This window comes from Humulus lupulus, chromosome 9 (assembly GCF_963169125.1).
Source record: "Humulus lupulus chromosome 9, drHumLupu1.1, whole genome shotgun sequence".
Lineage (NCBI taxonomy): Eukaryota > Viridiplantae > Streptophyta > Magnoliopsida > Rosales > Cannabaceae > Humulus > Humulus lupulus.
The window spans coordinates 84,620,002-84,645,297 of NC_084801.1; the positions used below are offsets into that span (position 1 = coordinate 84,620,002).

Here is a 25,296-nt window from a genome sequence, read left to right on the forward strand (position 1 = left end):
CCATAGAAAGGTAAAATACAAGTAAAAAGGAAAGATTAGTAAATTAGAAATAAGAAACTTAGAAATAATGTAACTTTGAAAAAGAATAATTTTTAAATACTAAATAAACTAAATTAAAGAATTAGAATCATAAAGAAAATATGGAAGGCACAAGTTTCATTCATGCAAATATATATATTTTAATAAAATTGATTCACTCTACTTAACTATAATTCTACACCATTAACTATAGTTGGAAAATAAATATAATAAAGCTCATCTTAAAATATGTTCTTAATTAAATTATACTAACTTCTAATTTTAAAAACCTATCATATTATATACCTTAGAGCGACAAAATATCAATGGAAAAATGCAGTAAAAAACATATAATATAAGTGTTATCCCTAAAATTTCAGTTCAATGATGTTGCAATCAGAAGTGACATGTGGCAATGCATGGTCGTCAAGTGGCATATTAATGGTCAAGGAATAGGTTGACCAAGAGAAATGCAAATGTTAGAAAATGACTTGTGGAGTTGTGATATCACTAGTCGGAAGAACATTGGCTGAGAAGATGGTTGTACCTGGTCAGGAAGTTATTTGCCCGACCAGGAAAGAATTTAACTAGTCAAGAAGTGTTTCACCCGACCAGTTACATCAGAAAAGGGTTTCACCAGACCAGTTACATCAGAAAAGGGGTTTCACCCGACCAGCTACATCATAAAGGGATTTGACCCAACAAACTTCATCATAAGAAAGATTTAGCCGATCAGCTATGTTAGATTGAGGAGTGTAGCTGACCGGATGTGTCAGAATCTCAGGGGTAACTGCCCAGTGACTTTTTTAAAGAACCTCAATAATGACTTCAACCATAATCACATGTAACTACTGCGAGAATCTCTCAGATATCTCGAAGTAATAGCTGTATCGATATATTTTTAATTTGTTTATTAGTTAGAGTTGGTTAAAACAACTAGATATTCCCTCAATTCGGGGGATCTTTCTTGTACGATCCATGAGCCTATAAATAAAGAGCTTATGGCATTATTTTAGGGTTGTTTTTTTGTATTTTTTTTTAATCTTTTGGGGACTTTGAGACTCTTTAAATTTGAGACTTTGGGAACTGCGACTTGGGGAATTCTTGGGGAATTTTCTGAGAGAGCTTAGAGAAAGAAAGCTAAACTTTGTATTTTTCTACTTACACATAAGAAACTCAGTTGGCTCAAGTTCATTTGATCTTAAGTGTAGACTATATAAATCACAACTCCAAGTGGATTGGGCTATTACCAAAAAATTGGGGTTGAACCATTATAAAATTATTTGTGTCGTTACTTTCTATTTAAGGCTTACTGTCATTTTGACGTCTACTCGTTGTTGGCAAAAATTGTGGTCAACATTTTTGGTGCTTTCATTGAGATCCTGAATAGAAGAAACACACTACTATCCTACCAATATGGCAACCAGGAAGCCCGGTACGTCAACTGCAAAAGAAACTGTTAGACCACAAGGTCCTGCACTTGAGAACCCTGACACTGAGCCCAAGGTCTTTCTCGAGGAGACAACTCTAGGAATCCATGGGGGCTTTCCAGGAAGAGATGATGCAATTCAACGCTCGGCATGAGTCTTTCACTAAGAAAATAGCCAGGCAGAAGGTTGCATTCGAGCAACAAAGATAGGATATGGATGTCAGAAGCAAAGAGATCAAGCGAAGGTAAGAGGAGGCCGACTGGCGACATCACGAGGCAACACTTGCTCTAAAAGTAGCTACTCATTTGTCCCAGGCCAATGTAAAAGCCACACACGAGCAACTTCCCAGGGAGCAAGAAACAATAATGCTGGTCAGAAGTCCCATGCTGGCAGGGCTGATTCTCGGGGGCCAGACAGAAGTAGAAGCAACCCCACTGGTCAGACAGATGATGGGGTCTGCTCTGGTACTGCATCAATGCAAAGGGAGAATTCTAGAACCCCTTCAAGAAGCCACTAGTCAGAAACATCTCGATCAAGAAGTCACCGGTCGGGTAGTAAGAAGACTCTGCCCGGGCATAACCAGATCAGAGCTCCTCAAGATAAGAAAATTCCACAGTATAAAGATGGATATGGTCGGGATGAGGCTGATAGTCATCAAAATGACCAGTCAAAAGAAAAAGAGGGAAACGGCCAACAAGAAGGAGGAAAGAACCACCCGGGCCGTACCGAGAAACCGCCACTACATCCTGCCCAGCAGCGTAGTGGGAGAGAGCAGGTCCCGTGTAGTAAGCCCGGCAAAAAATCAAAGAGTACGGTGTTTGATCAGTTAGGAGAACATGCTTCCCGAAAGGATTTAAGGGAGCTTATCAGCAACAAGAGGATGACCGTCCAGGTCGAAGGGCAAGATCTGATCCGCCCTACCGATCGAGTAGAAATACTTGACGACAGTGCACCAGATGAAAATGCCCGACTGGGAGGTCAAAATCTCGAGACCGCGTCATTTGCACCAGCCATCCAAGCCCAGCTTGACGCGCTAACAGCTGCAGTGCAGGGTTTATCTAAACGGCCTTCCGAGATAGATTCAGTAGACCACATGAGTGGCAGTCCATTTCGTGCCCACAACATAAGCGAACTGCTCAGGAGATGAGGTGAAAATATAAAGCAATGGTGCTATCGGTGTATATAGAAAAAGCAGATCCCATCAGACATGTTGGGAAATTTGAGGACCAAATGGAACTGCTCAGGGTAAGTGATGATTATCGGTGTAGAGTCTTCTCGACTACGTTGTCAAATACTGCCCATGAATGGTATTGGAAGTTTAAGCCAAATTCCATTACCTCATGGGAAACATTTAGGAAGGAGTTTTGTAGACAATTCAGTGCTGCCCGGACTCCACCAGTTTACGCCAACCACTTGGCAGATATCAAAAAAGGATAGGATGAATCTCTAAAGAATTATATACAAAGATTCATGAGAGAGGCCAACAGAGCAAATGTTGTAGGAGATGAGGGGAAGATGGTTTCCATATCCTCTTAAATCACTTACCGAAGCCAATTGTGGGATAGTATACATAGAAATCCAATTTCAATACTTCAACAATTTCTTGACCAAGCGGACAAGTATATGAAATTGGATGATGCAATTGAGAAAGAGGAGAAGGGCATAAACAACCTGGACGGATCAGCTGACCCTCCTAAGAATGGTGGAAATGGTGGAAAGAAACGTGGGAATAACAGGTCTGAGCCATGAAGAAAAGAAGGCTAAGTCAAGTTCAAATGATAAACCACCCAATTATGAGCCTTGGTTCAATAATTACACCACTCTCTCATCCAGCCGGGCATAAATATATCTCGCTAGTCATCAGGAGGTTCCCTATCGGAAGCCTCCACCTATCAGGAAAGAGATGAGTAAGAGAGACATGAATAAGTTTTGTCATTTCCATGGAGATTATGGTCACGATACGAATGAATACAATCACCTCAATGACGAGAAAGAATTTATTCTTCGGTCGGGAAAGTTGAAAAAGTACCGGGCAGAGAAACCCTAAGGAGAAGGAAGCAACAACAATCCTGGGTTCAAACGACAGCGATCTCCACCCTTGCAACTCGAGTCATTGGACTTTACCTTAGATACTATATGTGGAGGTCCACACTTGGCTGGGGATGGAAACAAAGCAAGGGAGAGATATACCTGGACACTTCGACATGAGTTGGAAGCAACATCAGAAGTCATGACTATTGAGGAGCGACCTCCAAAGAATCCTCGGTATGAGAGTGAGTCTCTTACTATCACAGAGGATGATGCTAGACACGTCAGGTATCCCCATAATGACCCGCTCGTCATTACAGTCCAAATTGCAAACATGAAGGTGAAGAGGTGCCTGGTTGATACGAGAAGCTCGGTGGACATTGTCTATAAGTGAACTTTTGAAAGGATGAATTTGTTTGTAAATAACTTGAAACCATGATCTCAAGTTATTTATGAGTTCACTAGAGAAGGTTTGTCACCAGTCAAAACAATCAAGTTACCGGTCACAGCAGGAGACGCTCCTAGGCATGACACAGTCATGACATAATTTTTTATAGTAGATTGCTCATCAGCGTACAATGTGGTGGTTAGTCAACAACTATTCATGGCTCTACATGCAGCGGTGTCTATATAGCACCTTACTATTAAATTCCCAACCAGTGCTGGCATGGGATGTGTCCAAGAAAACCAAAGGGAAGCTAGGGAGTGTTACAATGCTTCAGTGGTCAAGGCATGGAGGGGAATCAACGAGAATAACATGATTGTGTATGGAGAGAGAGAAGAAGAAGCAGGGAGATGGATGTTGACTAACACGACGTTGTGAACTTTACCGACCAGGGAGGTATTGCAAATTTTACCGACTAGGGAGGTAATGAAAAGTTGACCAACCAGGTAGAGAACAACCAATTACTAGCTAAATCTTTTGACTTTATTGAAGAAAAACGAGAAAAGGCAAGCTTGGGAGTTGCTGTCCATCAATAAAAGGTGGCTCGATATTTTAACTCTAGAGTGAAAGATCAAAACTTCCAGGTCAGAGATTCGTTCCTCAGAAAGGTGTTCATCAAAGAGCCAGCAGCTAGAGTGCTAGGACCAAATTGGAAAGGACCATATCAGATTGAGCAAGTCAAACCAGCCAGCACTTACAAACTTTCTCCGTTGAATGGTGAGCTGATCAGAAACTACTGGAATGGCAATCACCTAAGGAAACATTATCAACAAATACCGCTTATAGAGTAGTAGCTTGAATTCAAGTGTTTTACTTGTTATTTAAGTTGGTTTATGAGCTGGTAATTTGCTGACCAGTCATTTCTTTTTGAACAATTTGGGTTTGTTTGAGACTCGTTATTAGACACGTTTTTTCCTTTTATAATTTACGAGTAATAAAAGAGATTACACGCAACGTGGTTGAATTTTGCTACAAATTATGCATATGTGTTGATTTTTTTTTTCGAACATTGTTCTGTTGGGGTTTTATCGCCTAATTATAACTCAATTTCTTTGTAATCTCATTTATTATCAACAAAAGAATAGAAATCTTTTTTTTAACTTGGTCAATCACTTTGCTCACATGTTTTATTTTCATGATTATTTGTTTAATATAAACTTCTATTAAATCTCGAGCATATAGCTAATCGTATTTATAGTGACATAATCACAGTGGAATAGCAAGCACCTGAGGAAACATTATCAACAAATACCGCTTACAGAGTAGTAGCTTGAATTCAAGTGTTATACTTGTTATTTAAGTTGGTTTATGAGCTGGTAATTTGCTGACCACTCATTTCTTTTTGAACAATTTGGGTTTGTTTGAGACTCATTATTAGACACGTTTATCCTTTTATAATTTACGAGTAATAAAAGAGATCATGCGCAACATGGTTGAATTTTGCTACAACTTGTGCATATGTGTTGATTATTTTTTTTCAAACAATGTTCTATTGGAGTTTTATCCCCTAATTAAAACCCAATTTTTTGTAATCTCATTTATTATCAACAAAAGAATAGAAATCTTTTTTTGACTTGGCCAATCACTTTGCTCACATGTTTTATTTTCATGATTATTTGTTTAATATAAACTTCTATTAAATCCCGAGCATATAGCTAATCATATTTATAGTGACATAATCACAGTGGAATATAAATATGATTATATGTTCAAAATAAGTTAGTCCTAAGATTAGTCAGTGCACAAGATTTACACTGACTTGCCAATCTACGATATGTTCTACTTACACTTTACAGTGTTATGTTCTTTCGAGAACATTAGCAAAGTAGATAAGATCAGTTGTATTTGTTACATCAAACTGGACCGATATTGACAGTAGATAGGATAAGTAAACATACCGTTCTTATCTATTCTAGTCATATCATATAGTTGACCATAGGTCAATTCAATCTCAATTATGAGTGGTTAGTATTCTAACTGATTGTATTATTTGAGTTCTTTCACTTGTTCGTTACCATCTTACCCTACGGACTAGCCCATACTTACATTTTGGGAACTCGGTAGTATAATTGAGTGGGAGTGTTAATCATAGATATGAACATCTCTAGCTTCTGATGAAGAAGTGAAACAATGGTTTCCTTTATAGTTTGGTTCAAGGTGTTAAATGATAGAAATCTCATTTCGGTAATTAATATTTGTTTACTGAAATATCATTTACAAGGAACTAAATGTTTTAAGCATAAAATATAATGCGGGGTAAAACGGTATTTTAGTCCCATCTCATTATAGACCGTCTATAGAGGATTGAGATACAATTATGGTTGTAACAATGGATAATTAATAATGTATCTATATTGCTTATAGAGCGTTCTATGAATTCAAGAGTGCAATTCCGAATCTTTAGTGGAGTCACGAGGAATTAATAAGTTACTAAATTTATTTGTTAGATTTATGATAACTTATTGGAGCTTGATTTCATAGGCCCATGGTCCCCACTGTACCTTGAATAAAATCATCTAGATAGTCTCAATTAATTGATTTAATTATCAATTAGAGTTATCAAAATTGACCAGGTCAATTTTTTATAGTTTCATAGAGTTATACAATTTAGAGAAAAAAAGAGAAATTAGGGCAGATTTATTAATTAAGATAAATTTGTATCTAAATAAATAAATAAGTTTAAATCAAGGTTCAAATTATAAATAATTAATTTGATAAATGATTTGAATAATTATTTAATTAATTAAATCAATGGAAAATAATACAGGCCTTGATTTTAAGTCTAATGGGCTTATAATCAAATGGGAAATTTCACAGGCCTAAATCCCATGATAATTTCGACCTATGGCTCATTATTGGCTATTATTTTATTGATTTTTTAATTAAATAAATGATCTAATTGAGTCTATAAAAGGAATGCTAAGAGAGAGTTGAAAACACAAGTTCAGATTTATGAAACACAAGTTTCTGATAGGTTTAGATTCTCTCTAAACATAAGTCATTTTCTAAGCCTTATTGTTCTTTTCTCTTCTTCTCTCTGTATCTATCTCATGTGTTGAGAATTGCCCACTCTAGTCTAGGTGACTCTAAGGACACTTTGGAAGGCTGTGAAGAAAATTGAAGACCGATTCAGTTTCTTGGTAATACTCTATGACAGAAAGGATACAAGGGTTAGAGAAACTGAAGAAAGGACTCATTCATTCCGCTGCGTATAATGTAAGTATTCTTATCATTATTTCTCTTTGAATTCAATTTTAGAAACTTGTTCTAGGTTGTTTCATATTAACTTGTTTAATATTAGATCTACATGAAAATAAATAAAGATCCTGTATAAGTATTTCCTAACATGTTCAAATGGTTGAAACAAACTGGGCAATGTTCAATTGACCGGGCAGACTGACAGTATTTAACTGGTCAGGTATTCAAGCAGTGTTCAACTACTCGGATTTTTTTATTACATTCGATGTGTTTCATGAGTAATAGCTGCTCGAACAAATTTAGTCTAGTAGCAAGTGACCAAGGATCTTTCAACCCTCGATCACTTGGGGGCACATAGGGTATACTGGTGTATAATTCAACCCAGACAATGAGAGCACGAGTTAAAATATTTATTTTTAGGCTGACTTGTAAATGTTTGAAGTCAAAAAAGGCATTTGAGCTAACTTGTTTGTCAAAGCTTATGTAACTTGGAATCTTTCAAAATTTCAAGCTAAAAGCAGATATTTGTGTGAAGATAAACATTATGCTCATAAAATGTTAGAGCAATAAGAGTGTGAGAAAGTATACTTAGTATGGACTTATGAAATCTCTATAATTTCTAAGTTAGAAAACTAAGTACTCATGCGAAAATATATAAAGCATAAATCAAAGCGACTTTACTATTCACAAAAAAATTAAAATGTTTAAAGTCTAAAATGACTTTAAATGTTTTAAGTTAAAAAAGAAAAGTAAAGTATAAATGCCAACAGCTCGATCGTACGAGAAAAATATAAAAGCTGCTAAGCAGCAATTGTCTTTACAAAAGCATAAGAAAAAAGACTAAACTACTGGCGAGGTACAAAATTTTATTGGTCAGGTGCAAAGTGTCCTTGGTCAGTTGAGCATGCATCACTAGTCGGGTGGGAAGCTCCTAGGTCGGGTAGGAAGCCCCTCTTGTTGAGTAGCATGTTTACTGGTCACTGGCTGGTCAACACCGTCGTCAACATCTGGAACCTCCTCTAGTCGGAATGGAAGAGCAGGAGAGGTAGGCACATCTCCAGCTGGAAGGGTCACCTCCTCAATGGCCTTAGCTTCACATTTGGCAAGCTCTTCTGCCCGTGTCTCTTCGAAGAGAAAGTCAAGGTTGAGAGGCTTGTTTAGCTTCCATATCTGATTAAAGGAGTTGAAGCAGATCTCTTCATAGCGAGCCAGATCAGTTTCCTTGTCTTGTTTCAACTCTTCATTCTTATTAGTCATTTTCTCTAGTTGGTCAGTCAATGACTTGTTGGCCTGGATCTGCTTGTTATTTTCGTCAGCCGACTCCCTCAGAGATCTATCCTGGTAGGCAATTGTTTTCTATTCCTGCTTAGTCTTTTCTTGGAGATCTTTCTCAGATTTAGTCAGAGTTTCAATCTTTGCTTGGGATTCACCAATTGATCATTCAAGACCTTGACCAGCTCCATATAGTCGACTGCTCGGTGTTGAGCATGACTAACAGTGATGAGTCCCTGGAGTAAATAGCCGGAAAAGTATTTAGAATAAGAACAATCAATAAGAAAGTGGGTGTTTTTGATAAGATGCTTACACTCATAATTTGAGTAAGGCCTTTGTGAAGGACAACTTCAACGCTTTGCCGAGGTAGAGTCTCAAAAGTCTGAGTTGTCGTTGAGTGGTGTAGAGTATGGTCTAGTAACTCTTTGTCATACTCACCAGCAATGCGAAGGGGCTCACTTAAGCAGGTTGACCAAGTATTTTGTTGGCTGGAAAAAGAAAGAATTTACGAAGGAGTCAAGTGTGGGATAGTTACTGACTGATCATATGGTCTCCTCTGGTTAGGTGGTGTAGTCCTCATGACCTTGCTTAGAGGATTCAAGCTACTACCTTCACTAGTTTCAATCTTTTTGGCAGAGGGAGCGTTGAACTGCTTGAACATGGTTGGATCTGCATAAAAGTAAAGCAAAAACCTAGTTAGTGGAAACAATAAATGAACATAGCTGAAAAATAAAATTCTACAGACTTTCATCATAATCAGTCTGAAAATGTAATTATGGTTACTGTTAGTAAAACCCGAGTTCAGAATTTCATCAAAAATCTCATCCTCGTCTTCCGACGATGAGTTGTCTTCTCTAAGGAGCTCAATGTTTTTTCCTTTGTCAGGCCTGGTAGGGAAGCCGGGTCGGTGAGGATTTTTAAGAAGAGTCTCCCTAATGATAAGACCACTCGGTCGGCGTGGCTGAGGAGATTGTTCAGGAGAAAACTGGTCAGTCACTATTTCGGTATCAGCATTAGATTGGTCAGTTGTATCTGCTTCATCAGTTGTGCTACCCATGAAAATATCTTGGTTGTTTGGTAACAACCCCACCAATTAGAGATTCTCCAAGATAACCAACTGCTCAACATACTTCTCCTCAATGTGCATGTTAGCGAGATCCTCTGCCAGGGAATGCATTTCCCTTGTTGGGAAAGGTTGATCAAAAGGGCCTGCATGGATAAAAGCTAGGTTGTTAGCTTTAATGTCTAGAGTAAGAAAGTATTCCGTATAATACTTTCCAGGATTCGATTTATGGGCAATACTATGTCGATACTTAACCCCTTTATTCCTATGAAAAAGGTGGAAAAACCCTGTATTCTTGTGGCTGGGGTTGGCCCTAAAATCGAACAAATAATGTACCTCATAAGGGGTAGGTGGGTTCCAGCCCTGGAAGTGGTAGAGAATGTATAGGGCAGAAAGGACTTGTACCCCATTTGGAGCAATCCGAAAGGGAGAAACATTAAAGTAAACAGCTATTGATCTAAGGAAAGGATGAAAAGTATAATAGCTCCTGCATAAATGTGATACCTAGAATAGGCACAATAGGGTCCACCAGGATTATTGGCTCTATGGTGTGGGTGTGGACATATCACATTCTCTCCTTCAAGCCCCAAAGTCTGAATGTGTTTATTGAGAATTTTGGAGTTTAGCTTAGAAGCCTTAGCTACGAACCATGAAGGCACGCGATCTTCTTCTTTCCTCGGTTTGAGTGTAGCAGTTTGTTGGATTTCTGTGGCAAGAGTCTGGGTAACCTTTCTCTTGAGTTTACTAGCTTTTCAAGCTTGGCGAGGAGTTTTTGAAGAGGCTTCAGTCTCAACTTCTTCTAATAAATTTTCTCCCACAAAGGGCACTCGTTCCACCACCTTTTTCGTTTTTCTATGATCTACTTGGGGATCTGGTTCCTGAGGGAGTCGATTGGACTTTTTCACCCTCATCGGTTGATGCTGACGTTGCTGCTTGAGGAACTAATCTTCGTAAAGGAAGTATAAAACTGATCACAGAAGGATTTTCTTGAGACGACAAAGACAATCTTCTGGAGTTCGTTTGCTTGGAGATTCGGAAGAATAATCGCTGCTTGGAGGGGTATCACTTGAAGCAGGAGATGAGAAATCGGAGTCTGTTTGGTTGTCACCTCCCCTATAGCTGAAACAATTCATCTACAAAAAATAAGGGGAGGTGAATAAACCAAATAGAAAATGAATGCAAAATAAAAATATTTTACTGCCCAGATAAAAATGTATGAGAGCAATGGTGACAATTTCAAACAGTTCACAAGAGAAAAGGAATATTTTTGTTACCATGTTTTCAGGGGCATAAGATTTAAATGTTTTTGTGCTTATTGGGCATGGATGCCCTATAACGCCCTCCTAATCTAGGACTGTTACACTGTGTACTTAAAATTGTGTCAGACCTGCTAGTCAGGTCATTTGGTTAAAAGGTGTAACTAAGGTTAATGACAAGGGTTAGGGTTAAAAAATTTGGTCAAATATCCATTGACTTTTATTCCAAAAGTTTTATATAACATGGGATCCCAAAATATTACAACTCAACCGTTAAAAAGGATAGATACATATCAAAAGTTACATCAGCCGACCTAAGCGGCAAAACAGGGCTATAACCCTAGTTCCTCTGAGATAACCCCAGTGGTGATGGTCGAGGAACCGCATATGTACACGCTGCCATTGAAGCTCTCCAACTCATTGCTGGTCAAGCTTTCCTTTTCCCTTACCCGCACCACAAAGCACCTGTGAGCCGAGGCTCAGCAAGAAAACAGAATGTGTAACAACAGAGAATATAACTTTAAAATAACCATTCAACAATAGTCAATAACATTAATTCACAACCAATGTCATTTAATTTTAATCACATGATCATTATATCAACCTGGGGCCGCTGCCCTATTAAGTTGGCTTTTAAGCCACTTCTCGGGCCTATGCCCTAGCTACGTGACCATAGAGTCACCTTGGGCCTCCCTCTTAGCTCTGTCTCACTAGCCATAGAGCTAGCCCAACCCCCGTGGTTCAACATCGACCTTAGAGTCGATAAAAATAATGATACGTTGTTAGTTTAGGCCAATTCCTCTCGATCAGCGCACAACGCGCTATTGCCATCCTTGACTCTTAAGTCAAGCCCTGATCCAGGATTACATATCTTACTTATTAGAAACAGATGTGGATAGGCAGATCTCGACAAATTAAGCACATATTCATGCTAATCATATAATCCCATAGAATAACTATTTTCATAATACTAACATATTCATATAACGGATATAAGCGCTTCAGCATTTATTGACAAGCATTTAGAACAATAGCCTAACATATCAAATCCTGGGGCCCAAACCCTAATCATATTAATATACAATAGACGGGCCAAGCCCTAATCACATACAACAATTTCTGGGTGCAGTTTTCTTACCTTAGGTCCAAGAAAGCGCAAATAAGAACGACCCTCGAGCACGATCCCGATTCTGAGCCCCTAGCGATACCCTAAGTCACAACCATAAAATAGGACTCCATTAATATTGAGTGATCAAAAGCCTCCGGGGCCTTGGTTTCCACCAAACTGGGTAGTGGAAACAACCTCGAGCCCCTAAGGTTGAGTTCCCGCGCTCAAAATCTTCTCAAGGTCCAAAAACCCCCTAAGATCCACGACCCCATGCCCTTATGCCGCCACCCGCCTCCAACTAGAGGCTTAGCCTCCCCAACCATCAGACGCGCACTACGACCTAGCCATGGTGGTGCCGCAGCCCGCCCTTGCAGCAGAGCCCACCTTGGCTCCCAATAGTTATAAAGGGTCGCGTCACACCAGAACAGAGTCGTGCCCCGACCCCTTCGAACCCAGAAAAACCTCCATTTTTAGCCGCCAAATCCCATCAAATTTAACCCAAAATCATCCCAATAACATAATTAAATCAATACAACAGCTCGAATATGTTCCCAACAGCAAAACCCAACAAAACTTAGTCATAAAAACTCATCAAAACTCCAATTCAACCTTTAAACCTCAAAGGCTGAAGAACACTAAAACCCAGCCAAGAAACACATAATTTAAATGCTAGAAATCATAATTTAAAGCTTACCTCTGATAATGATTAATTCCCCCAAGTTGCTATTGAGTTAATTCCCAAATCCTTAGCTTCAATTCAAGTGATCCTATCCCAAAATTCTCCTTAGTTTTGATGAAAAATTCAAAGAACGCTTGGAGAAGGAGAGTGAGAAAGGGAGGAGGTCGGTTTAGGCAGATTCCAAGTGTTTGTATTGTTTTGTCTTTTATTTTCTAACTTAAGTCACTTAAGTTAATCCCAAGGCTCGGGGTACCAAAAATGTCCTCGAGGGAAAAATGGTAAATTTCCTCAATATTCCCTCCTAAACACTCTAACTCCAAATATATCTCCAAATATTTATTTCCATAACACGATTACCCAATTAAATGACTATTACCCAAAATACCCCTTGACTTGCCCCGAGTCAGGTATTGGGTCCCACTGCAACTTTCCCGCTAGCTTGCTCCCTAGGATCGCCTCGTGCCGAGTAACCCAAATAAACCCACATAATATTGTGGTCTCTCACATATATCACATATATGCATATATATATATACAATTATGCCCGTAGCGAGCCAAATTACAAAAGTCGCCCTTCTAATAAGAAGTGAGCCCACATGCATATTTAATACCGCTAAATATGCACATCTAGTCATATTATCACGTAATTCACATAATTACAATTAACATAACAATTAAACACATATTTTCACATATTGCCATCCCGGCCTCCTAAGCCTTATTAGGAAATTTTGGGACGTTACAACTATCCCCTTCATATAGAAATTTCGTCCTCAAAATTTTACTTGAACAGCTCGGGAAACTAAGCTCGCATATCTGCCTCCAGCTCCCAGATCGCTTCCTCGACCCTGTTGTTCCTCCATAATACCTTAACCAAAGGTATAGTCTTGTTCCTCAGGACCTTGTCCTTTCTGTCAAGAATCTGAACTTGTTGTTCTTCATAAGACAAGTCTGCCTCCAATTCCAAATCCTCAAAACTATTTACATGAGTTCCATCTGACACATACTTCCTCAACATGGAAATATGGAATACATTATGCACACTATACAGTGCAGGGGGTAAGGGCAACCTGTAGGCCACTTTCCTGATCCACTCCAGGATCTCAAACGGTCCCACAAACCTAGGGCTCAACTTGCCCTTATTCCCGAACCTCTTCACCCCTCTCAGAGGTGAAACCCTAAGGAAGACATAGTCTCCCACCTGGAACTCTATGTTCCTCCGCCTCAGGTCAGAATAGCTCTTCTGCTTCCTCTGAGAAACAAGCATCCGAGCTCTAATATTCTCAATAGCCTCAGTGGTCCTCTGGACCGCATCCGGACCTAGATATTTCCTCTCACCCATCTCATCCCAGTGAATGGGCGACCTGCACTCCCTACCATACAACATCTCATAAGGTGCCACTCCGATGGTAGACTGATAATTGTTGTTATAAGAAAATTCTATCAGAGGCAAATATTTACTCCAGGACCCTTCAAAGTCCAACACACACGCTCTCAGCATGTCCTCCAATATATGTATAGTCCTCTCAGACTGACCATCGATCTGAGGATGATAAGTTGTGCTAAACTTTAGCTATGTACCCATTACCCTCTGCAAACTTCCTCAAAACTTAGAAGTAAAGATAGGGTCCCTATCAGACACGGTAGAACTTGGCGTCCCATGAAGGCGAACTATTTCTCTCACATAGAGATCTGCATACTGGTCAACTGTGTAATTTGTCCTCACTGGTAGAAAATGAGCTAACTTGGTGAACCGATCCACAATCACCCAAATACAATCGTGCTGGCCCACTATCCTAGGTAAGCCTACCATGAAATCCATTGTGGTATCTTCCCACTTCAACTTTGGAATATTCAAAGGCTGCAACAGCCCTGCTGGCCTCTAATGCTCAGCCTTGACCTGCTGAAAAGTCAGGCACCTTGCCACGTACTCAGTCACATCCCTCTTCATCCAAGGCCACCAATATAAAACTCTCAGGTCCTGGTACATCTTCGTGGTGCCTGGATGAAGAGAATACGGGGTGGTGTGAGATTCATCCAGAATCTCTAGTCTGATCTCGGTGTCAATCAAAACACAAATCTGACCTTTATACCTCAGTAAACCCATACTCGACACTAAATAGTCGTTAGCTACTCCAGCTAGGACGTCCTTTTTAACCTGCCCCAATTGTGGATCATCTAACTGTCTCTGATTAATTCTCTCTAAGATAGAAGACTATAAAGTGATGTTGGCCAATCGGCCCACCACTAACTCAATCCTCGCTCGAGTCATATTATCAGCCAACTTCCTCGATATATGTCTGTCACTATATAACTGCCCCGGCCCCTTCCATCTCAAGGCATCTGCTACCACATTGGCCTTCCCAGGGTGATAGAGGATCTCACAATCGTAATACTTTACCAACTCCAACCAATGTCTCTGCCTCATGTTCAGATCCTTCTTGGTGAAAAAGTACTTAAGGCTCTTATGATCAGTGTATATCTCACACTTCTCACCAGACAAGTAATGTCGCCACACCTTCAGTGCAAAAACAACCGCTGCCAGCTCTAAATCATGTGTGGAATATCTGTGCTCATAATCCTTCAACTAACGTGATGCGTAGGCAATCACCTTCCCAGTCTGCATAAGTACACAACCCAGATCCTACCTCGAAGCATCACAGCAAACCACAAACTTACCTTGATCTGTAGGAATGCTCAAAACTGGTGCGGTGATCAAACTCTCCTTGAGCTTCTGAAAACTGTCAATATGATATATTTCATGTCAAAAATTTATAAAAGAACCTAAGTAGTAACACAAAATGTTAGTAACAAGTCAATAAGAGTAATCAAAATTACTTTTAACAAATTTGTGAGTGTGTGCACCAAACTAGTACCCTCTTACCGCAAACCATAGGACATAAAGCCTTCAAAATTATGCCAAGTAAAAGTCTCAACTCCATTAACCTCTCATCTAATTGAAAATATTTAAAGTTAAGGGTTTCGCACATGGAATTGGAAATAAAGAAGTAAGCACTCATCAAATTGATATATATTTAGGACAAACTTTTAAATAATCATTGAAACAAAGATAGGAAATAAACTATTTGAACAACCACCATAAAGACTACCACAAAAAAAAGTTTTTCAGGAAGTCTAAGTTAAATAGACAATCTTTACATTTATTTTTAGAACCATAAAATAAAACATGAAATTAATAAACACACATTTTTTTCTTGGACACAAGAGACAACATACTTGAAAATGATAGAACTATTGCTCTTGTGTCTTTCTTTTCTTTTCTTTTTCTTTTTTTCGTCTTTTTTTTCATGAAGAACATAATAAAAAGGCTCTCAAATAAGTTTTGTCTATAGAAAATATTATCCCTAAAACATCATCCATTCATACCACAATACCTTGTCCAAATAATTATAACTATTTCTAAGAATACATGAAAATTCAAAAGTTGTTTTCTCAAGTCTCACCTCTCACAGAAAAGAATGAAGTCTTGAACATGACAAATTTCTAAGAAAATATGTGCAAACAACTATCTTACCACAATGTTTGGCATGTGCAAGGTATAACTCTAGAGAAACTCTTAGTAATAAAGATAACAAAAATTGACTCTAAAGTAACATTTTGCAATAATAAATAAGTAATTTAAAAAAAAAATTGACCATAAAATTATAAATATGACGAAAATCAATACACGTGAACATACTCACTACCCTCAACCAAAATCAAACACTATCCTCAATGTCTAAAAATATAACAAATTTTAAAAGAGCAGGGAAAGAGAACACCTGGATAGTGAGCATTGAGTGATAGAGCGAAAATGGATTCTCTAAAACATGAAAACTAAAAATACAAAATGACAACAAATAAAATAAAATGACAAAAGGGAAATAAATAGAAAAAAAAACTACAAACACTTTGGAACACTACTCAGACTTGGTACACCGGTTCCACGAGAATGACTTCATTAGGCTAGTCAACCTCTCTATGTAGTGTTTCATTCTCTGGCCATTTACTTTAAATACTCTCCCATCGGTTGGGTCTGTGGCCTCAACAACACTGTTGGGAAAGACAGTTTTCACAACATATGGACCAATCCACCTCGATCTCAGCTTTCCAGGGTGGAAATGCAAATAAGAGTCATAAAGATGCACTCTTTGGTTTGGCTCAAATTCTTTTCTTAGAATCTGCTTGTCATGAGCCACTTTCATTTAACCATGTGGATCCTAGAGTTGTCAAAAGAATCGTTCCTTAACTCCTCAATTTCTGACAATTAAAGCTTACAACTGAGTCCTGCGGCCTTGAGATCAAAATTCAGGCTTTTAACTGCCCAATAAGCTTTGTGTTCCAGCCCAACAAGAAGGTGGCAGGTTTTGCAATAGACTAGCCTATATGGAGACATACCAAGCTGTGTTTTGTAAGCAGTATGGTATGCCCAGAGAGCATCGAGAAGTCGTGAGGGCCAATCTTTGCGGTCAGAATTAACCATCTTTTCTGAGATTTGCTTAATTTCTTGGTTGGCTAACTCAACTTGGGCATTTGTCTGTGGGTGTTAAGGCAATGCAACCTTATGAATTACATCATACTATTGCATTAAGGTCTCAAAAGAATAGTTGCAAAAATGGGTCCCTTGATCAATTATGATAGCTCGTTGTGTGCCAAACCTAGATAACACATTTTCATTTAATAATTTCACAAAAAGTGTTATCATTATTTCAACAAGGCACAACTTCCACCCATTTTGAGACATAGTCTATGGCGAGGAGAATGTAAAGGTAGCCAAAGGTTGAAATGGTCCCATAAAGTCTATCCCCCAACAATCGAATATATATATATTACAAGAATTGGTTTTATGGCATCATGTATCATTGGGACAGAGCACCTAATTTCTAACATCTTTCACATGATCGACATAAATTGTTAGTGTCTTTGAACAAAGTGGGGCAATAAAGACCACACTGTAATATTTTGGCAGCAGTCTTTTTCATCGAAAAATGATCACCACAAGCTTCAATATGGAAAAAGTTCAGGACACTAAAATTTCATCATCTGGAATGCAACGTCTCATAATTTGTTCGGGGCAATACTTAAAAAGATATGGATCGTCCCAATAGAAGTTACGAACCTCGACCAAAACATTACGTTTATCTTGTGCACTCCATGTAGTTGGAAGTTTTCCAGTTATTAAGTAATTAACATTATGAGTGTACCATTGTAACTTAGTGGCTGGGAAGAGATGTGCATCAGGGAAGTCATCTCGAATGGCTAGGCCATTAGCAGATTCAAAAAATTCAAGACGAGATAAGTGGTCCGCTACAACGTTTTCAACTCCTTTCTTGTCCTTTGTGGTCAGATCAAATTTCTGTAGCATAAGGATCCACCTAATTAAACGTGCCTTAGCATCCTTTTTGGAAAAGAGGTATTTTATGGCGGAATGGTCGGTAAAGACTATGATAGGTGAACCAATCAGGTAGGAATGAAACTTGTCAAGTGAGAATACTACAACTAGTTGCTCTTCTTCAGTAGTAGAATAGTTCATCTGAGCACTATTAAGAGTTCTACTTGCCTAATAGACAACGAAGGGCTCCCCTTCGTTTCTTTGACCTAAGACGACCTCTATAGTATAATTGCTAGCATCACACATGACTTCGAACGGTAAGTTCCAATCTGGTGGCTGAATGATAGGGGCAGAAGTGTGTTTTGCAACAAGCATTCAAAAGGATTCCTCACACTCAGGTGTTCAATTGAACACGACATCTTTTTCTAGGAGGTTTGACAAATAGGGAGCAATTTTTGAGAAATTTTGTATGAAAGTCCTATAGAATCCTGCATGCCCAACAAGAAAAGATCGAATGTCTTTAACAATCTTGGGGGTGGGCAGCTTTGATATGAGTTCAATCTTTAGTTGATCAACCTCAATTCCTCGTTCCGACATGACATTCCCCTAGACTATGCCAGATGGCACCATGAGATGACATTTTTCCTAGTTGAGTACCAAGCCTTTCTCTTTGCATTGTTTATGCAAGGACTCTAAATTGAGAAGGCTTGATTCAAGGAATCTCCAAAGACTGTCAAATCATCCATGAATACTTCCATACGTTGCTTGACCATATCACTAAATATGCTCATCATGAAGCACTGGAAAGTGGCTAGAGTATTGCACAAGCTAAATGTCATACGCCAGAAGGCAAAAGTACCAAAAGGACAGGTGAATGTGGTCTTATCCTGATCTTCTAAGGTAATCTCAATTTTTTAATACCCTGAATAACCATCGAGAAAACTATAGAAATAATGACCCACCACACGTTCCAATATTTGATCGATGAATGGAAGTGGAAAATGGTCTTTGCGGATGGCTGCATTTAATAATCAATGCGCATACGCCACCCAGTTGTGACCTTGGCAGGCACGAGTTCCCCTTTTCGTTTTGTACCGCTGCTACTCTTGATTTCTTACGAGCAACCTTAGTTTGCCTAATCCATTTACTGTCAGCAACAAGATAGTTCATTCTAGAAACAAGAAGTTTCAAGACTTCACCCTTAACTACTTCCTTCATCATTGGTTTTAATCTTCTTTTAGGGTCATGACGTGGTATAACCCCGTCTTCCAATTGAATGTGATGGGAGAAAATCAAAGGAATAATACCTTTGATGTCAGGTATCGTCAATCCTAATGCATCTCTTTGTTCTTGCAAGACATTGATGAGTCGGTGCTCTTGTGTGGCGTTGATCTTGGAAGATATTGTGACATGGAAAGTGGTGCCATCTGCTAGGAAAACATGCTTAAGGCCCTGAGGAAGTTGGGCCAACTTTGGTTGAGGAGCTTCTTCAGTGGAGGTTTTTGCTGTTTCTTGATCTTGAGGGAGTTTCTCAAAGATTGGATTCCAAAACATGGTTCTTCTAGCCTGTGAGTGTTTGATGATTTCCGGGTAGATTTCAGACTCATCCGGCTCAGAACTTTTAGAATTATGAAAGAGGTGATTAAAATTATTAAAAGTGTATTCTGATTTGACCTCTTCTGAAATAAGTGTATCAATCAGATATGATTCGAAACACTCATCATTATCAGGTGCTTGTTTGCCACTGTGAAAAACATTCACATCAACGGTCATGTTCCCGAAAGAGATTTTCATGAGACCACTCCTACAGTTAATAAGTACATTTTCTGTTGCGAGGAAAGGTCTACCGAGAATGATGAGAATTTTGGACTCTATACTCACTTCAGATTGAGTGTCCAAGATGAGAAAATCAATGGGGTAATAGAATTTTTCAATTTGAATAAAAACATCTTCAACTATTCCCCGAGGTTTCTTGACTGATCGATCGGCCAGTTGTAGCACCATAGATGTGGGCATGAGTTCTCCTAGACCTAATTGCAAGTATATTGAATGTGGCATGAGATTTACACATGCTCCTGAGTCTAGAAGAACTTGACCAAATTCCTATTCCCCAATTTGACATGAGATGGTGGGACAACCAGGATCTTTGTACTTAGGCGGTGTCTTGCAATCAATTACTGCGCTAGCTTGTTCTACCAAGAATGCAGTTTTCTTGACATGCTGCTTTCTTTTAATGGTGCACAAATCCTTGATAACCTTGGCATAAGCCGACACTTGTTTGATTACATGCAACAATGGCAAGTTGATCTTCACTTGGCTTAAAAGGTATAGGATTTCGCCATGATTTTCCAGTACCTTTCAAGTGGATTTCAAAGCTTGAGTAAAGGGCACCTTTATTGAAATGCTTATTGGCACATCATCATCTAAAGCGGGCATTGACGTACTCGTTGTCTTAGTTAACGGTGAAACCATACTTTGACCACTTCGAGTTGTGATGGCATTAACCTCTTTGTGATTTGTATCTGTAGAGGAGGAGGTTTATGCCATGTGTTGCCCTTTTTCATGGATTAAAGGTTGAGCGGGAAGCCTACCACGCTCTTGAATTGCCAAAATAGTGTTTAACTCTGTCATTTGGCTTTTTATGTCTTTCATTTCCTCCACCATTTGTGTGAGACAAGATTTAAGCTCTTGAGTTGATGCTATTTGTGTTTGCACAAGAATTTGCAATGTATTCTCAAGAGAATTACTTGACTAAGTGTTATTTTGAGGAGCAATGTACGCTTTTGGCAGTTGTTGCTGCTCAGGCCTTCATTGGCTTCCAGATGTTTGGTTTGAATTCTTCCAGCTTAAATTTGGATGGTTGCGCCAACTAGGATTGTAAGTGTTTGAGAAATGGATATAAGGCTTCTTGCAATACCCTAAAGCATTGCATTGTTCCTCTTTTCCACCTCTTAACTCACCAAGAGTAGGGGACTCTTGCGGTTGATGTTTTGTTCCTTCACAGATGAATCATGGATGTCGTGTTTCTACTTTTGCGACCATGTGGACTCCTCTACCTTCTTGAGTTTTGAAAACCTCAAATTGCTTTATCAATGATTCAATTTGGGTTTTGACGTTGTCATCTTCCCTCAATTGGTAGATTCTGGTTGATCATGGCTTGTCCATAGGACTCGGTCCATTCCATGTGTAGGACTTTCTAGCGTGATCGTCGAGGTACTCGAAAGCTTCATCAGGATATTTTTGAAGGAATATGCCATTGCACATCATTTGTACAAATTGTCTTTGTACTGTTGTGAGACTGTCATAGAAATAGCTGACCAGACATCAACTTTCGTATCCATGTTGTGAGAATTGATTTATCAAATCTCTAAACCTCTCCCAGACCTGATGGAAAGTTTCATGGTCATTCTGGATAAAGGTAGAGATTTTCCTCTTAAGGCTGCTAGTCTTATAGGGTGGAAAATATTTGGCAAAGAATACTTTTGTCATTTCATCCCATGTTTCAATTGATCAAGGACTTAAGGAATACAACCAGATTTTTGCTTTGTCTATGAGAGAGAAAGGAAAGAAATTTAATCTCACAATGTTGTTGACATCAGCTCGTTTGTTGAATGTAGCCACCACCTCTTTGAATTTCCGTATATGCACGTACGAACTCTCATTTTCCTACCCCTGGAAGGTTGGTAAGGGGTTAATCATGTCGGGTTTGAAATTGAAATTTGGCATATTGTTGGGATACATTATGCACGAAGGTGTTGTTATACGCGTAGGACGAAAATAATCATGTAGCGTTCTTGGTTGGACTTCATCTTGATGAGCCATCGTGGGTGGTTCAGGAAGTCTCAATGAATTGGGTGAATGTAAACGAATGGAAGAAGATGAGTTAGGAGAGTTCTTTATAGCTTCTACTTGTTGTCTCACGAATCTCCCTAGTGTGTCTCCATTTCGTGGCATTTTTTTTTGGTAAGTAAAATAAGCGCAAGTGTGTAATAAGTATACACTAAAAATGTTCCCAGACTAATTAGGAAGGCTGCCAAGGTACCACTTTAGGCCCAAGAGTTTTTCCAAAACTCCCCGAGGTTCTTAGAAAAGGTTGGAGGGTAACGCTAACACAGACCTTATTTAACAACCAGTTTTTCTAAGATAGAACAAGTTTGGTTTTAACTGATTTCCAAAATTACACAAATGTTCTCAATGCTTTTTTTTTTTTAAATTATGTTATACAATGTTATGATTCGAAGTTTTATGCTTTTTTTTTTTTCCTGAAAAGCCTAAATCTAGAAAATAAAACTCTAAACCTAAAAGTTAGAGAAAATAAATAAATAAAATAAAATAATAACAAACCTGAATAAATCAATAAATAAAAAGGAACTAAAAATAAAATTAAAAAATTAAAAGAGAACTTTTAAAACTTATACTACTCTTTTTTCAAATAAAAATAATTATTCACTATGCAAACCATTAATTGTAAAATTACCTCCCCCGCAACTGCGCCAAAAAATTGATATCGCCCAATAAACTCCCAAGTGGTCGCAGTAGTAATCAGGCTATGTCGTATCCACATAGAGGTAAAATACAAGTAAAAAGAAAGATTAATAAATTAGAAATGGAAACTTAGAAATAATGTAACTTTGAAAAATAATAATTTTTAAACATTAAATAAACAAAATTACAGAATTAGAATCAGAAAGAAAATATTGAAGGCAAAAGTTTCATTCATGGAAACATATATATATATATTAATAAAATTGATTCATTCACTAAACTATAATTCTAGAACCATCAATTATAATTGAAAAATATATATATAACAAAGCTCACCTTAAAATATGTTCTTAATTAAATTATACTAACTTCTAATTTTTAAAACCTATCATATTATATACCTTAGAGCGACAAAATACCAATAACATAATGTAGTAAGAAGCATATAATATAACAAATATCCTAAATTAAATCAAGAGCCTAAATTACTTAAGAAGAGCATGACTAAACTTATGTAAAAGACACCAATAAATGTAGAAAATAAATTTAATTGTAACGAATATATAGAAATGAAGAACAGAAAGAATAAATATATTTTAAATATAATATGAAACATGAACTCTACTCCTGCCTTTCCTCAACAGAATTTAGCCTAAAATATGCATTGTTTTCACTCGAAAAGTATAAAAGAAATAAAAAGAAAATAAGAAATAAGTGTATTTCTCTCTAACTCTACTCTCTACTCTTAATTCCACCATCTGATGCCCTTTTTTCTTAGCTTTAGGGTCTTATTTATAGTGAAGACAGACATCAAACTGTTACAAAATCTTGTAAAATATAGTGGAGAAAGTTGAGTTCAAATTCTGATTGAAGTGGGACATGTATCGCGCTCAGAGTGGCTGTCAAAAAGGGTTGCTGGTGGAGTGGGGGAGATGGTCAAGCCACATGTCAGGCATTGAGGCATCTCGGCAGGCGTGTGGCAGGTGGTGGACCCGTGGCATCAGGTGGCAGTGGAGTGGCAAGCGACTTCATCTCGTGACACGTGTTGGCTCAAAGGAATGGCTAGGCTTGTTGCGGCTTAGCTCAACGAACCGGAGGATGCCACGTGGCAGCTGGTAGTGGAAGAAAAACCGGGCCGACTTGGCCTGGTGTGGGCTTCACTTGGGCTTGGGTTGCTCAAAATTGTCTTCAAAAATGCTATTTTTATATTCTTTCTTCAATCATAAATTTTTTCTTTCTTTCTTTTTCTTTGTGTCAAAATACATTTTATTTCTTGAAAATTTCACACATTAAATTAAAATTAATATTTTCAAATGTAAAATATATTACAATAAATTCATGAAAATATTAATTAAAACTTAATTAGTTTTAAACTTTAAAACTAATAAAATTATATTTTTGAGCACTAATGAATTGTCTATAAGCCTTGCCTTGAAAGTCTTTTTTTCGCATCCTTACATTTTTCTTCTTGAAGATCTATTTGCATCCAATGGGTTTGACATCTTCAATTGGGTCTACAAGTTCCCCCATGTACGAATGTGGAACACCATTTGCCACCACCTTTTTCAACAACATTTATTCGTTTAGATGAAAGATATATAATACATAGATGGGATGTAATTGTTCAAAAGATTGAATCAACAAACAACCACCATGTTGATCCCTTTACGAAGACATTTTCTATTACTAGTTTTGATAGTCATTTCATTGATTGAGGATTACGCGACATGTCTCATCTACATTAGGTCAAGCATGAGATTATTGGGATATGTGACCTTCAAACATATTTATGTACAAACAATTATAGTTAATAAAAGTTAATAAATTTTTGCACTCATATTTATATTTAATCATACATGACATTTATCATGAAGATACAATATTATTGATGTGGTCTTGAATTTAGGAATTTAAAAAACAAATTGATTCCCATCCCATTATTTAATAACCCTAAATCATAACGAGCTCTCTCATATCTCATCATCTTCCCTAAACTAGTAGCCCATCACACTATCTTTGTAACGTCCCATATTTGCTAATGAGACTTGGTGCCTTGATTAGCGTGCCAAGAGGGTGATAATTGATTTATTTATGTTTTTACGTGGTTAATTGTGATCTATGTGTATCAGTATGTGATTACCTAAATTAAATGATTATATGACTAGATATGCATGTTTAGGTGAATTAAATATGCATGTGGGCACGTTCTTGTTTATAAGGGCATATTAGTAATTTTGGCCCATTGAGGGCATAAATGTGATTATGTGTGTGTGTTGTGCTTGAGAGCACATTATTGTGGAGATATAACTGAGATGTGTGGTCCAAGATGGTCCTAGGGAGTGGATTAGCGAAATAATCACAACATGGTCAAACACCTTGCTAGGGGTGAGCCTAGGGGTATTTTGGAAATGTAGCGTGTGTTCAGGGTTACCGAGTAACAAGTAATTATTTAGCGGTTATTTGGATATGTCGGGATTAATTAGGGATTTATAGGACTACTCGAGGAATTAGTGAGAGTGTGCCAAATGAAGGGATTTCCCTTGGAGGCATTAAGTGGCTAGGGATTTATCTAGGGGCAGTTTGGACTTTTCAGGCTAAGAGAGAGTGACTTAGTTAGCTGGAAACCTAGAGATCACTTAGGAAACTCTCACCAGCACCTCTCTCTCTCTCTCTCTCTCTCTCTCTCTCTCTCTCACTCACTTGAAGCCTTGGGGTTTTTTTTTCTGAAATTGTTGAGAAGAGAGGCTTGGAGGTTGAGGCTTGAAGCTGGGGATTTGGTTAGGAGCATGTAATGCTCTACTTCCGTAGAGTCGTACCATGTGATTTATAAATGTACCATTAGCTCACTAATCGAGGTTTTAGGTTAAAAAGTGTGATTAAATTGAAATAAAGACTCATTTGATGGAATTAGTTATAAGAGACTTGGATTCAAAAATGTATTACAACTCAAAAATGTAGATACAGTCAACCTAAGCGACAAAA

At 38.1% G+C, this 25,296-nt stretch overlaps 1 non-coding gene across 1 annotated transcript; it reads left to right on the forward strand.

The window, feature by feature from the left end:
- The first annotated feature begins 21,163 nt into the window (after positions 1–21,163).
- LOC133802851 (small nucleolar RNA R71) lies at positions 21,164–21,270 on the forward strand. Its single transcript, XR_009877597.1, has one exon. It is a non-coding gene; the product is annotated as a small nucleolar RNA R71 (small nucleolar RNA).
- The last annotated feature ends 4,026 nt before the right edge of the window (positions 21,271–25,296 follow it).